The sequence below is a fragment of the Anguilla anguilla genome, chromosome 19 (assembly GCF_013347855.1).
Source record: "Anguilla anguilla isolate fAngAng1 chromosome 19, fAngAng1.pri, whole genome shotgun sequence".
Taxonomy (NCBI): Eukaryota; Metazoa; Chordata; class Actinopteri; order Anguilliformes; family Anguillidae; genus Anguilla; species Anguilla anguilla.
Window position 1 is genome coordinate 2411343 of NC_049219.1, and position 13764 is coordinate 2425106.

Below are 13764 nucleotides of genomic sequence, written 5' to 3' on the forward strand. Positions count from 1 at the left end.
TAAACTCAAGGGGACTAAAATATTTATTAATGAAGACTATCCTGAGGCTGTGAGACAGAAGAGAAGGGAGCTGATACCTAAGATGCTGGAAGCCAGAAAGAACGGAGACTATGCAGTGTTAAGATATGACAAGCTCATCACTCGCCCTGGTCGTCAGAAAGAGAGAAGAACACAGAACTGTATATCAACAAAGAGCACTAACACGAACTGTAGGCAGGGGGCCATGTATGATTTTACCTTGATGCTATGATGAAATTACAAAAAAAAAGGCTTGTTAATGGCTCATCTGAATGTATGTAGTCTGCGGAACAAAATACATGAAATTGGTTGCCTAGTACAGTTATACAATATCCGCATTCTAACTATATCAGAAACCCACTTGGACTCATCATTTGAAAATGAGGAGATATCAATACATCGGTACAATATCTTTAGAAAGGACAGAAGTAGATTTGGTGGTGGTGTTGCTGTCTACATCCAAAGCCATATTCCAGCAGTATACAGGGCAGACCTAATAATCAGCAACATGGAGGCTCTATGGGTGCAAGTTCACCTACCCCAAAGCTAACAATGCTCTATGGATTGATAAAGAGCTGAAAGATTTGATGACTTTAAGAGACAATGCAAAAAAAACAGTTAATAGAGTATGCAGTCTATCAGTTACAAGAATACTGTAAATTAAGGAATTTTGTGACTAAGTTAAATAAAAGTTAAAAAAAAAGAATATTACAAGCATAGGATTAGTGAAGTAAAAAATGATGGGAAAAAACTATGGACTACAATGAATGAAATAATGGGCAGGGCATCTAACACGTCTATTTCATTTATCCAATCTAATGGAGCATTTATAACAAAATCATATGAAATCGCAAATTACTTTAATGACTTTTTCATAGGTAAGGTTGACAAACTCAGAAGCAACATGCAATCTAGTGATGGTGCAGTATCAAACAAATAAATTAGTAATGGCATAATGGAAAATAATAACTGCCACTTTGAGTTTCAGCAGATCAGCAGAGATGTGGTTATGGAAATGTTAATGTCACTACCCGACTGTAACCCTTCTGGCACAGTTAATCTTGATGGTAAATTGCTTAAATTAGCGGCCACCTACGTCACTACTCCTATAGCCCATGTATTCAATAAATGTCTAATCCATGGGGTTCGTCCAACTCTTTGGAAGGAAGCTAAAATCATTCCACTTCCAAAAGATAAAAATAGTGCTTTTAATGGGCCCAATAGTCGCCCTATAAGTATTTTACCGGCACCGAGTAAATTAAATGAAAAAATTATCTTCAAACAAATTAAGGATTATTTCTCCAGTAATAAATTGATATCCAATACTCAGCATGCTTATAGAGAAAGCCATTCTACATGTACTGCACTTGCAGAAATGACTGATGACTGGATAACATACATTGATAATAGGAAGATGGTGGAAGCAGTCATGCTAGATTTTAGTGCAGCATTCGATGTAATAGATCATGGAAATTACAGTGCTATGGCTTTTCATGTACTGCAGTCTCCTGGATAAAGGACTACCTCACAGGAAGAAAGCAAAGAGTGTTCTTTAATGGCAGCTTATCTAATTCAAAGGACATACATTGTGGGGTTCCACAAGGCAGTTGCCTGGGGCCATTACTGTTTTCCATCTTCACCAATGATCTGCCTTTGTGTACAAAGAATACGAAGGTTGTGATGTATGCTGATGACACTACTCTGTACTGTGCTGCCGCATCGGCCAATGAGCTTACTGCCACTTTAAATAATACACCTGACAGATGTATATAAGTGGGTCGAGCAATAAACTGGTACTTAATATTGCCAAAACAAAGTCTATTGTGTTCAGATCAAGACATTCGTTGGTAAACAAACCATAGTTAAACTTAGTAATAGGTACCACAATCATTCGACAAGTTAAGACAATAAAACTTTTGGGTCTCACAATTGTAAGCTCATTGTCTTGGTCCGATCACATAGACAACATCGTCTCTAAAATGGGTAGAGGGATTGGTATGACAAGAAAATGCTCATCCTATCTCACACCCACTATACTGAAACAAGTTATACATTCACTGGCCTTATCGCACCTTGAGTATTGTCCAGTCATGTGGTCATCAGCAACAAAAAAAGATTTGCAAAAACTTCAGGTTGCTCAGAATAAAGCAGCCCGGTTGGCACTGGGCTGCTCCATTCATACTAGTACCATACAAATGCACTCATGCCTTTCATGGCTTTCGGTTGTTAAAAAGGTTTCTCTAAGTCTCCTGATGTTCCTTAGGTCAGTAATAAGCTCTGATAAACCTGCTGGCCTTGCTGAACGGTTAGTAAGCGTATCTAAAAAATATGGTTATAGCACAAGAGGCGCAAGCGATGGTCACCTACCACTACCCAAACCAAGAACTAACCTACTTAAACAGACCATCAGTTACAGATCAATCTCAATATGGAATTCACTGCCAAAGTATATAATTGTCAATAGCAAGTATACTTTTAAAAAGCATGTAAAAAATAATCTGGCAAAAATGGCTGAATGACTGGACAGTACTCAAACCTAAATGCACACATATGTAGCATACCCGCGCACACGTACATACACGCGGACAGGCACACACACACACACACGAACACACACACACACACACACACATACTTACACATAAATACAACCTTCATGTCTGTAATCTGCACTCAGGTATTTATAATCACGGCTCAAAGCTTTGAAGATGAACTCTAATTGTTATTAAATATATAAATGGATTTTTTTTCTTTCTTTTTTACGTAAGGTGGCTTAACTTAGTTGTCCTTGTGTAAGCATCTGAACAGTGTATATATATCTCATAAAAAACACGTTTTCAACGACTTGAAAGAATTGAGGAAACGTTGGGTAGCATTGCTTTGGAATACATCTTATTTAAGTTCGGTGAGGCAAGATAGCCTATATTGTTTGTAGTACCGTAACTTGGCGTCATTTTGATATCAATATTTTAATGGCAGGCCTGGACTGGTCTATGTGTGAGTAACTTGGCATTTTTGTACGTTGAAAACGTGTTTTTTATGAGATATCATTTGAGAGTGAGAAATGTGAAGTGACCCTGTAAGAAACGGTTGTGAATTATGGCTATCCTTGTGTGAATTTGTACAGTCTGATGAGCGTGTACTGTTTAGCAGTTTCGGTTTGCTATAGGCCTATATGTAAAACAGTGGCTGTGACAAAGGGTGCCGTGGTGTAAGTGTAAACGCATCAGAAACGCAGGTGAAATATGGCCAGTGTATGTACTCACGGATTTGACGGCCATCCAACGAGTCTTGATTGACAAAAGAATCAGCAAGCCCGTAGAATTAGAGCTCCCTAGGTCGCAACTTGCGTACCCTGCTGTCCTGCTCCGTTGTCTGTTATTTCGTGGAGATGCACTTTTAGTGTTTGTATGGTTTATAAGGCATTTTGATAGGCTTATCTGCAGGTGGGAATCCTCTTCGCTGTTTTGCTAAGCTAGAACCGGAAAACTTGATAATGGGGAATAGGAGCAGACGCGTATGTCCCAGAAGGCTTTGCATATGAGAAAATAAGAACAGTGTGAAAGAAATTAGGATGAAATGATGAAATTGAGTAGTTGAAACAATATGTTTTTAGCAGAATGGGCATGTAGGTGAAGGTTGACATGATCACAGACTATAGTGGGAAGTAAATGAAGTGAGCATGAGCGAGCTTAGTTTCCTTATGGAATGGTATATATAACAGTCGTTATATAACATTAGCTGTTAAAGTGGTGGGTTAAGTAACGTGTGAAAGCTATTACTCTGATGTGCTTTTCTCATGTTCAGTACTAGTAGTTATAATTATGAGTGAGTCATGATTTTGAATGTAATGTTTTAATGGGGAGTTGCAGAACGTGCATACGTAGTAATTGTTTGTATGTGGCTAGATAGAGAACAGGCGAGGAAACATGAATGTAGAAACGTGGCGTTTGCTGATAAGAAGGTTTTGTACGGTAGCCAAGTGAAGAAATATAGTTAGTAGAAATGGTACAGTTGTGAACTGGTGTAACTTTTTAATAAAATGAATACATTTGCCGTCATGAAATGCATATGGGTGGCCATGAGTGAGTTTTGGTAAAGAAAATATAAAAGCGTAAGAAAACGTTAGTGTAAAAGAGGAAATGATCTGCCTGAGGGCGAGGCGGGATTCAATCCTTCAACCGAAGGTTTACCAGTCTGTGACTTTGTTAGTGCAGCACCATGACATAGCTATGCAATGCGTGAAATATCATTAGCAAACCTGTCCGTGGTTTTAAAGAAGAACACAGGCCAGTAAGCACAGAAGAGCTCCCGTTGAATCCATATGGCTTTGCAATATTGTAGCTGGTTAATAACTGAACGTGCAGACGGTATGTCATAATGCAGTGTATACATTTGGTGAACGGCGGGTAGATATGGTGCAAAAGCAATAATTGAGAAGTAGTAGACAATTATTAGTGATTCAAATTATTAATTATTAAAAGCAGGTTAAAGAAACATATCCCTAGCTGGGCTTGAACCTAAGATCCCATGTTCCCAAGACTGCAACCTTAGCCACTAGGCCACAGGCAGATTAGCTGTTTAAAATGGAAATGTTTCAGAGTAAAAAGGCATGGGTATTTTGCGTGCATATGCGATTTTTTGATTGGGTCGTGTATGTGAAGATTTGGCTGATGTCGGTAAAATGTCCAATGGGGAGACATGTTGTTAGCGGGATAAGCAGCAGGAAAAATAAGAATGAGAAGAAGTAGAAGAATAAAAAGAAGAAGGAGAAAACGCAAAATCCCCTTAGTTTGGGGCTTTATTGTGTGGACATGTGAAGTTGTTTATGAATTCTGTCTGTTGAAATGGGGTCAGAATGTACAGAAATTAATGTTTTTAAGGGCTGAGTGTCTATGGCTGTTGTGGTTATAATTGTGGGGAACCCTGAAAAGTGCCAAACTCTCAGTGCTGTATAGGTATGTGGCATGCCGCCCCGCCAAGGCGTAACTTGGTGGGATGGCATACCTGCCATCCCAATGAAGAAAGAAAAATAAAAATGTAGCTAGCTATAGGTTATTTCTAGGACATTTTATTTTCTTACAGTGTGAGCAAGGTTATTTGATTAGCTATAAATGACAGAAAATGGCCAGAGTTCAATCCAGATAGCTAGTTACAAAGGATCATTCAGATAAATTAAAGGCATAAAAACTGCTGAATTAATATATTAAACTCATATAAAACAAGCTATTTATAATGCCAGAGAAAATACACTTAAAGGTTAAAAATATATTTACCTTGTTGCTCCTGATGTAAATTAAGAACAGTTCCTCAGATTAGATGGTCTACCGTAATTTAAACCGGTGAACGTTAGTTGGCTGCCTTGTTTGAAGCTGACTTAACTAAGGTAACACTGCAAAAATTAATATTTCTTTACATTTGGTAACGTTACCATACTTATCCATAGCTTGTCGTAACTTTTCCCCAGTTATGATTCAGTTATATTTGCGGTTATCTTTACCTACCGACGCAGGAAAATAAAACAGCGATTTACCTCATTCAATATTTGAGGACAGAAACTTAACCTATTTTTACCACTACAATAATAGTAATAGTAATAATCATAATAATAATTTGTTTTTAATGACATTTAACGTGATATACATTTGATGGTAGGCCTACCATAATGTGAAGGCATTCAAAACCTGACAACCTTTTATAAAACCTATTAAAGAAACCACCACTAGATGGAGCCACATGCTCAATAGTCACTGAAGTCAGCATTCAGATTATGGCCAATGTTTCTCAGTTGACAGTTGCTTTTGCAATCAAATGTCTTCGTCTACATATGAATTGGTTCAAGTAGCTTAATAGCAATCTTACTGTAAAATATTGTTTCGCAGTTATGTAAAGTTATATATTTCTACTTTCAAAAATAAAACTGGAACTCACTCCGATATCAGAGAGCCATCAGGCACCAGCCACGCCTAATACCATCTGATCTGGCTGCTCCAGCTCTGTGTGTCACACTGGGCTGCCTGTGTAGCATCCCTGCATATTGTATACTCCTGTGCTACTACTACTGTGACATTTGCAATGTTTCTAACTTTCTATTGTCTGTGTTTGTAATGCCCTTTAACATAACACAGTGCTGCAATCCACATTTGTCTACAGGGACAATAAAGTCAAGTCAAGTTCAGTAGAGATGGCTTATATGAAATCCACTGTATTTTCCATGTGCAAGTAATTTCTGTCACAAAGGTCACATAAGTATTTATCTATAACCTTTATATGTATAGGAAAAACTAGTTTTAAGTACATCAAGTTAAGGCCATTTTAGAGAGTGCCATGCGATTTCTGAAAACATTTTAAGAACATTATACATACTCTCCACACTGGAAGACATCTTGTGCATGTAGAGGCATTGTTATGGGCTCTGTTGTGGAGTTTCATGATATTCCTCCAGGATCAGCGTGTCTCACTCTGCAAGTCTGCTAGATGACTTGCTATATGTGAGAAGGAATTTGAATAAGATCATCTAGAAATTGTTGTGTATATGAAAATAACCTCTAGGCCTATATTATAATTGTGGGTGTTACAATGGTTATTTGCGGTCACTCTGCACAACAGAACTGAACAATGCCTTTAGCATCAGGTTTCTGGGGAGCTTATGATATGCCTGCTCGTAGGATAAAAAGTCTTGAAAGAATTGAGGAAATATTGGGTAGCATTGCTTTGGAATACATCTTATTTAATTTCGGTGACGCAAGATAGCCTATATTGTTTGTAGTACCGTAACTTGGCGTCATTTTGATATCAATACTTTTAATGGCAGGCCTGGACTGGTCTTGTATGTGTGAGTAACTTGGCATTCTTGTACGTTGAAAACGTGTTTTTTATGAGATATATAAAACTCCGCCCATCGAACATTCAGTTCAGCCAGTAAGTGAGGAAATGCGGTCCAAAAGAGAAACTGAAACTTAACGGTCCTTTTAATAACGGAGGAGAAAGAATCCCCAGGAAAAAAGGAATTAAATTAAATGTAAAACGGAGTAAACAGTCTGTTGTGGAGTGGAACTGAGGTAAGAGATGCTGAAGGTAAAGGGATGCGGGAAGAAATCTGCAGGTATAATCGCATTAACCCGCGTAATTCAGAAAAACTGACAACTGCAACTGGCAATAAAATGGTGGGTTTAAGGCGTAGCCTGATAAGCTAAGAGCTCACACGGAGTCCGAACATGGCCTACCATTTAGACCAGAAAGTAATATTGAAATAACCTTTAAGAAAGTTAACTTCCATATTTTTGATATTCCATGACCATTTCGACCTCGTGAGGAGGTAGCCTAGCGAGACGGAGGTCAATTGTCGCTCGTTGTTGACATTTTGACGCTGCCGTATAAACCCGGATTTCGTTTTTAATTAAACGATTAAGAGGTTGTTACTTATTCTTTTATGTTTTATAGGAAATCATTCCCATTACTAAATCAAATTAATTGGTTTGCAATATTGAGGCAAAATATACAGTGGAGTGATTATATTAGGCAGAGATTACTCTATATTTCATTTCATTTCAACTTTATTCAAGACTCATCTTAAAAAGAGGTCCATAGCAGGTAAAATTAGGGTTGGGTATCAAGAACCAAATTTCCAAGAACCGTGGATTCGATAAGGCACGTGCATTTCGATCCTGCAGTTCGGTTCCTAACTTATGCATATTTCAGTCGCGCTCCCGAGTGAACTGCAGGAAGCATTTTACAGTCCATAAAAGCTGCACTTATCTGCCAAGACCAGCTACGCGGACCTAACGTCACGTCATTTGTTACGCAGTACGTCAACATAGCACGCGAGAACAGACACATTTTACCGTTTAAATCTGTTTACATCCTGGACCATGGCTGACCGCTGCAAACGCTCGAAAGTTTGGCTTAGCTTCATTAAAAAAGATAACGACACAGCAAAATGCAACACCTGCAGTAAGGATATTTCGTGCAAGGGAGGAAGCACCTCCAGTATGACGAAGCATTTACTTTAACACGGCGTGAATCTGATGATACCCCTTTTCCACCAACGCGAACCTAGTGCTGGTTCTGGGCTGGTGCTAGTGCCGGTTCGAAGTTGAATATAGCGTTTTTTCTCTATATAATTGTGCCGCCGTGTTAACACATTACTACGGTTGCGGATCAGGCACTCTTCACGATAAGAAGAAATTTTAGGATAACGCTTCCGATTGTGCTTGTGTCGAAAGTGCTGCGACGGAAACAGCGACAGATTTACCAGCTAGCCACATCTGTCCAAAATGTCAGGCAGTTTTCACGGTCGGGAAAAATTTTATGACAACGTCTCACGCTCAGGTACAAAACACAGATGAGCTGACATTCGCTTTTTATATTGAAGGTAAACGAATGATGTCTACAAATTATTTTAATTTATTTTTTGTTATATAGTTTTGGTTTGTAATTGTTTTTGTTGATCATTCCTTATAAGAAAGAGTAATATTTATTTTTATAAATGAAGGGAAAAAGAAACCTTGCTGTCACAGTTGACAGTTTACTGATTATAGCCTAAATGTGCCCAGAATAAAGGTAGGTTAATTTTTGTTCTTGAAATATTGGTTCTTTTTTTCTCTCCAAAAGGTCTTCTAGTTTCCCCACTAGGAAAAAAATAAGGTTGGCTGACCTTACAATTCATATATGTATGTGTTTGTGACAAGTGGTTCTTTGTTTCAAGCTGTTTGTTTATAGGGTAAACGGACATGGAACAACGCAGGCACACATTATTATAAGAAAATAGCGAAAAAGCGTCCGTCTATTGGCAACCTGTCCAAATTCCTCCTTCTGCTGAACGAAGTGAGAAAAGAGACTGGCGAGGCTAAATTCGTCCTAACACTGGGTACTGGCTTCTGATTGGTGCGCGAGAACCAGGGGTTTTGACCATAGACATGCATGAACTAGGCTTGACGGCACGGGTTTTGCTCGATGTACCGTCCGACTATGGGTAAAATGGTAAGAGTCATAATTTAAGTGGTGGTATCTGGAATTCACGTTTTAGATAGTCAAAACTGAATTCTAGATATCTTTAATTGGAGTTACATAGAACTTAGTGGCGAAACTAGTCAAAATCGAATTAGAGATATCTTAAATGAGCGTTTTGACTTGTCAAAATACAATTAGAGATATCTTAAATTAGCGTTTTGACTAGTCATAAATGAATGACAAATATCTGTAATGTGAAACCGCACAGGTTATTAGATGTTAAAATGGCTTGCCATATTTTGGCTAGTAATATCTTAGATTCAGTTATCCAAAAAGATCATTTAGATATTGTCAGGATTCTGCCCTTTTCTGTTTCTGTTTTTTCCTTTTCTGGGCCGCCAGATGGCGGTACTTCAGTTTGTATTTCAGTTTGCTCTCTTTTTAGTTACCCCTGTGTTAATTGTATTATTGTTTTCAATTATTCTGTCATTGTTTTTCTTTGTGTCTCGTTATCCCTCCTTGCTCTGGTTTGATTGTGCTTTGAGTTCACCTGTGTCTTGTTATCTTTGTGGCTATTTAAGTTCTCTGTTTTCCTAACTTGGGTGCTGGTTCCTTGTGTTTCTGCCTGAGATTATCTGCCCGTCTGTTTCTGCCCGCGGTTCTGTCTGTGAGTTGTGCCCTGCCCGAGTTCTATTTCCTCGTGTGTGTGTTTTTTTTTTTTTTTTGGTGGAAATTCTGCTGTTTTTGTTTTTGAAAGTGGCCTTGTTTTTGTTCCCTCTTTTCTGTTACCTGTATGAGAGTAAAGTCTTCGATTGGATTTGCCTTTTTGGAGTTCCTGGTGTTTTCCCCACTCTGCGTTTGGGTCCTGGTCCCCTGTTACCTGACCTCTTAAATCGCGAGGAATGAAAGATCTTTAACTGAAATTATGACTAAGTCAGAACTAATGTGGAGATATCTCTAATTTGAGTTATGACTAGTCAGAATTGAAATGGCTATACAGTATCTGGAATTCACGTTTTGGATAGTCAAAACTGAATTGTAGATATCTTTTAATAGGAGGTCCCATACAACTGAATGGCGAAAGTAACTTCAATCTTACTAGCAAAATGTAATTCGAGATTAGGTTTTTTGATGAGTGAAAATGTAGTTAGATCTTAAATTAGCTCTTTGACTAGTCATAAATCAGTTACAGGTAGCCTACCTGTAATGTGAATCTGGTCAGGCTATTAAATGTTTGCGACACAACACCTTAATTAGCACTAAACAGGCACAGAAAACAAACTAAGATTGGGAGAACTGGTGCCCTCTAGTGTGACGGTTGGATTCAGGTAGGGTTATTTCCCAACTGTATATATAAAAAATAATTGGCACCCCTAAAGATTCTTATAAATAAAATCAAACTAAATCTACATCGATATTAAGAGAAACTCTTGTGGCCTTCCATGGCTTCCTGTTTCACTGGAGGATTAAACTGAGAACCTGCTTGTGAAACCCATTTTTCATCTTTGCCGCAGAGAAAGACAAAGAACAGACGAACGAAATTAAAATGGTTGCTGACCTTTGAAAATCAGGCCAATGGATCAAAAGATAAACTGAAGATGCTAGTTACTACTGTGAGGACAATAATGAAGAAGTTTAAAACTGCTGGAGGGCAGCATGGTGGTGTGTGTGGAGTTTGCATATTCTCATCCCATGTCTGCATGGGTTTCCTCCCACAGTCCAAAGACATGCAGGTTAAGCTAATTGGAGACACTAAATTGCTTGAATGTATGAGTGTGTAAGTTAATGGTGTGTGTGCGCTGTGATGGACTGGTGACCTGTTCAGGGTTTTTCCTGCCTCTTGCCCAATGCATGCTGGGAGAGGCTCCAGCCCCTCTCACAACCATGTCCAGGAATATGATGTAGGATGGATTTAAGGATGCATATACTGAAAAGAAAAATACGGTGGTGGATCTTTAATGTTATGGGGCTACTTTGCTCACACTGGTCCACGGGCCCTTGTTAAGGAAAGCAGCATCATGAACTCTAACCAAGTACCAGGGCAATTTAGCCCTAAACCTGACTACCTCTGCCAGCAGACTGAAACTAGTGGATCTTTCAGCAAGACAATGACCCCAAATTCATGTTAAAATCCACAAATAAAAAGGTTAATGATGCAGAAGCATCATTGTGCAATGGCTACAACAGTCTAAAGGCTGCTGAAACTCCCTGAAAACTTGTGACTGAATTGAACAGCACAGCCCATAAGCACGGATCAACAAAGACATCAGGATCTGGAAAGATTGTGGGTGGAGGAAGAGTCTAAGATCCCTCCCAATGTGTTCTCTGGTCTTATAACACGTTATGTAAAAAGACTCAGTGCCATTATCCCTGCGAGGGGAGGGTGCACACAGTACCAAATACAGGGGTGCCAATAATTGTGACGCACAATTTCTGTATCATCTGAGAAATGTGTCATTTTGGTAGTTTCCATTATATCATTAAATATATTCCGTATGTTGGACAATGAAAATATACCTCAGCACTGGTAATCTTTATGATCAATGGTCTTAGTAATTGTTATCATGGGTGCAGAATATTTTGGGGGGAATTGTATTACATCAAATCTCATAGAACAGACAGGGACAAATCTGGAACTTAACTGAGCCATAAACTTGTACAGTATGTGTGTGTCTGTGTGTATTATTATGTCTGTGCGTTATCATGTTCTTCCTGTATATATATACAGGTCTGCCAATTTGGGTCAGAACCCAATTGTGAATCTGATCTGGTGTGTTCAGGTGTCCTGAGACAGGGGGCGTTGTTTCTAAAATGAGTTCCTCAGAGGAGACCGAGACTGACGATGGAACCCACGGCCCTGCGAGAAAGAGGTAAAAATGCATGAATCAGAGAGTTAATGTGCTGTGAGTTAGAGCTGCAGTAAGAGGATGAGTTTAACTGGAAGCTCTGTCTCCATGTGCTGTGAGTTAGAGCTGCAGTAAGAGAATGAGTTTAACTGGAAGCTGTGTCTCCATGTGCTATGAGTTAGAGCTGCAGTAAAATGATGAGTTTAACTGGAAGCTCTGTCTCCATGTGCTGTGAGTTAGAGCTGCAGTAAGAGGATGAGTTTAACTGGAAGCTCTGTCTCCATGTGCTGTGAGTTAGAGCTGCAGTAAGAATATGAGTTTACCTGGAAGCTCTGTGTCCATGTGCTGTGAGTTAGAGCTGCAGTTAGACTGTGAGTTTAACTGGAAGCTCTGTCTCCATGTGTTGTGAGTTAGAGAGATGCAGTAAGAGGATGAGTTTAACTGGAAGCTCTGTCTCCATGTGCTGTGAGTTAGAGCTGCAGTAAGGGGATGAGTTTAACTGGAAGCTCTGTCTCCATGTGCTGTGAGTTAGAGCTACAGTAAGAGGATGAGTTTAACTGGAAGCTCTGTCTACATATTTTGTTCACAGGGACCAGGTAGAAAGAGCAGGGTCACCTGTACCCAGCTGCCTGTCTATGAAGAGTGACCATTCAATGAATCATCCTGTGAAGTTCAGCGGAGAGATCACAGGTGATCTCAGGTAATTAAACAGGTTCATTTTGACACTACTGTTTAATTATACTTCAATGTCACTGGCACTTTTTATGTGTATATGTAAATATTATGTCATATTCAGATGTGCTGTGAGTTAGAGCTTCAGTAAGAGGATGAGTTTACATTACATTACAGGCATTTAGCAGACGCTCTTATCCAGAGCGACATGCACAACTTTTACGCAGCAATTTCGGTTAAGTACCTTGCTGAAGGGTACAACGGCGGTGTCCTACCCGGGAATCGAACCTGCGACCTTTCGGTTACAAGCCCAGTTCCTTACCCACCGTGCTACACTCCGTCCTACTGTCCGTCCTAGTTTACCTGGAAGCTCTGTCTCCATGTGCTGTGAGTTAGAGCTGCAGTTAGACTGTGAGTTTAACTGGAAGCTCTGTCTCCATGTGCTGTGAATTAGAGCTGCAGTTAGACTGTGAGTTTAACTGGAAGCTCTGTCTCCATGTGTTGTGAGTTAGAGAGCTGCAGTAAGAGGATGAGTTTAACTGGAAGCTCTGTCTCCATGTGCTGTGAGTTAGAGCTGCAGTAAGGGGATGAGTTTAACTGGAAGCTCTGTCTCCATGTGCTGTGAGTTAGAGCTGCAGTAAGAGAATGAGTTTAACTGGAAGCTGTGTCTCCATGTGCTGTGAGTTAGAGCTACAGTAAGAGGATGAGTTTAACTGGAAGCTCTGTCTACATATTTTGTTCACAGGGCCCAGGTAGAAAGAGCAGGGTCACCTGTACCCAGCTGCCTGTCTATGAAGAGTGACCATTCAATGAATCATCCTGTGAAGTTCAGCGGAGAGATCACAGGTGATCTCAGGTAATTAAACAGGTTCATTTTGACACTACTGTTTAATTATACTTCAATGTCACTGGCACTTTTTATGTGTATATGTAAATATGATGTCATATTCAGATGTGCTGTGAGTTAGAGCTGCATTAAAAGGATGAGTTTACATTACATTACAGGAATTTAGCAGACGCTTATCCAGAGCGACATGCACAACTTTTACACAGTAATTTCGGTTAAGTACGTTGCTGAAGGGTACAACGGCGGTGTCCTACCCGGGAATCGAACCTGCGACCTTTCGGTTACAAGCCCAATTCCTTACCCACCGTGCTACACTCCATCCTACTGTCCGTCCTAGTTTAACTGGAAGCTCTGTCACCATGTGCTGTGAGTTAGAGCTGCAGCAAGAAGATGAGTTTAACTGGAAGCTCTGTCTCCATGTGCTGCGAG

At 39.6% G+C, this 13764-nt stretch overlaps 1 long non-coding RNA gene and 1 pseudogene across 1 annotated transcript; both read left to right on the forward strand.

The window, feature by feature from the left end:
• LOC118218885 overlaps window positions 1-13764 on the forward strand; it is a 141076-nt pseudogene that overhangs the window by 105251 nt on the left and 22061 nt on the right.
• LOC118218964 lies at window positions 6851-8775 on the forward strand. Its single transcript, XR_004763608.1, has 2 exons — window positions 6851-7079; window positions 8726-8775. It is a non-coding gene; the product is annotated as an uncharacterized LOC118218964 (long non-coding RNA).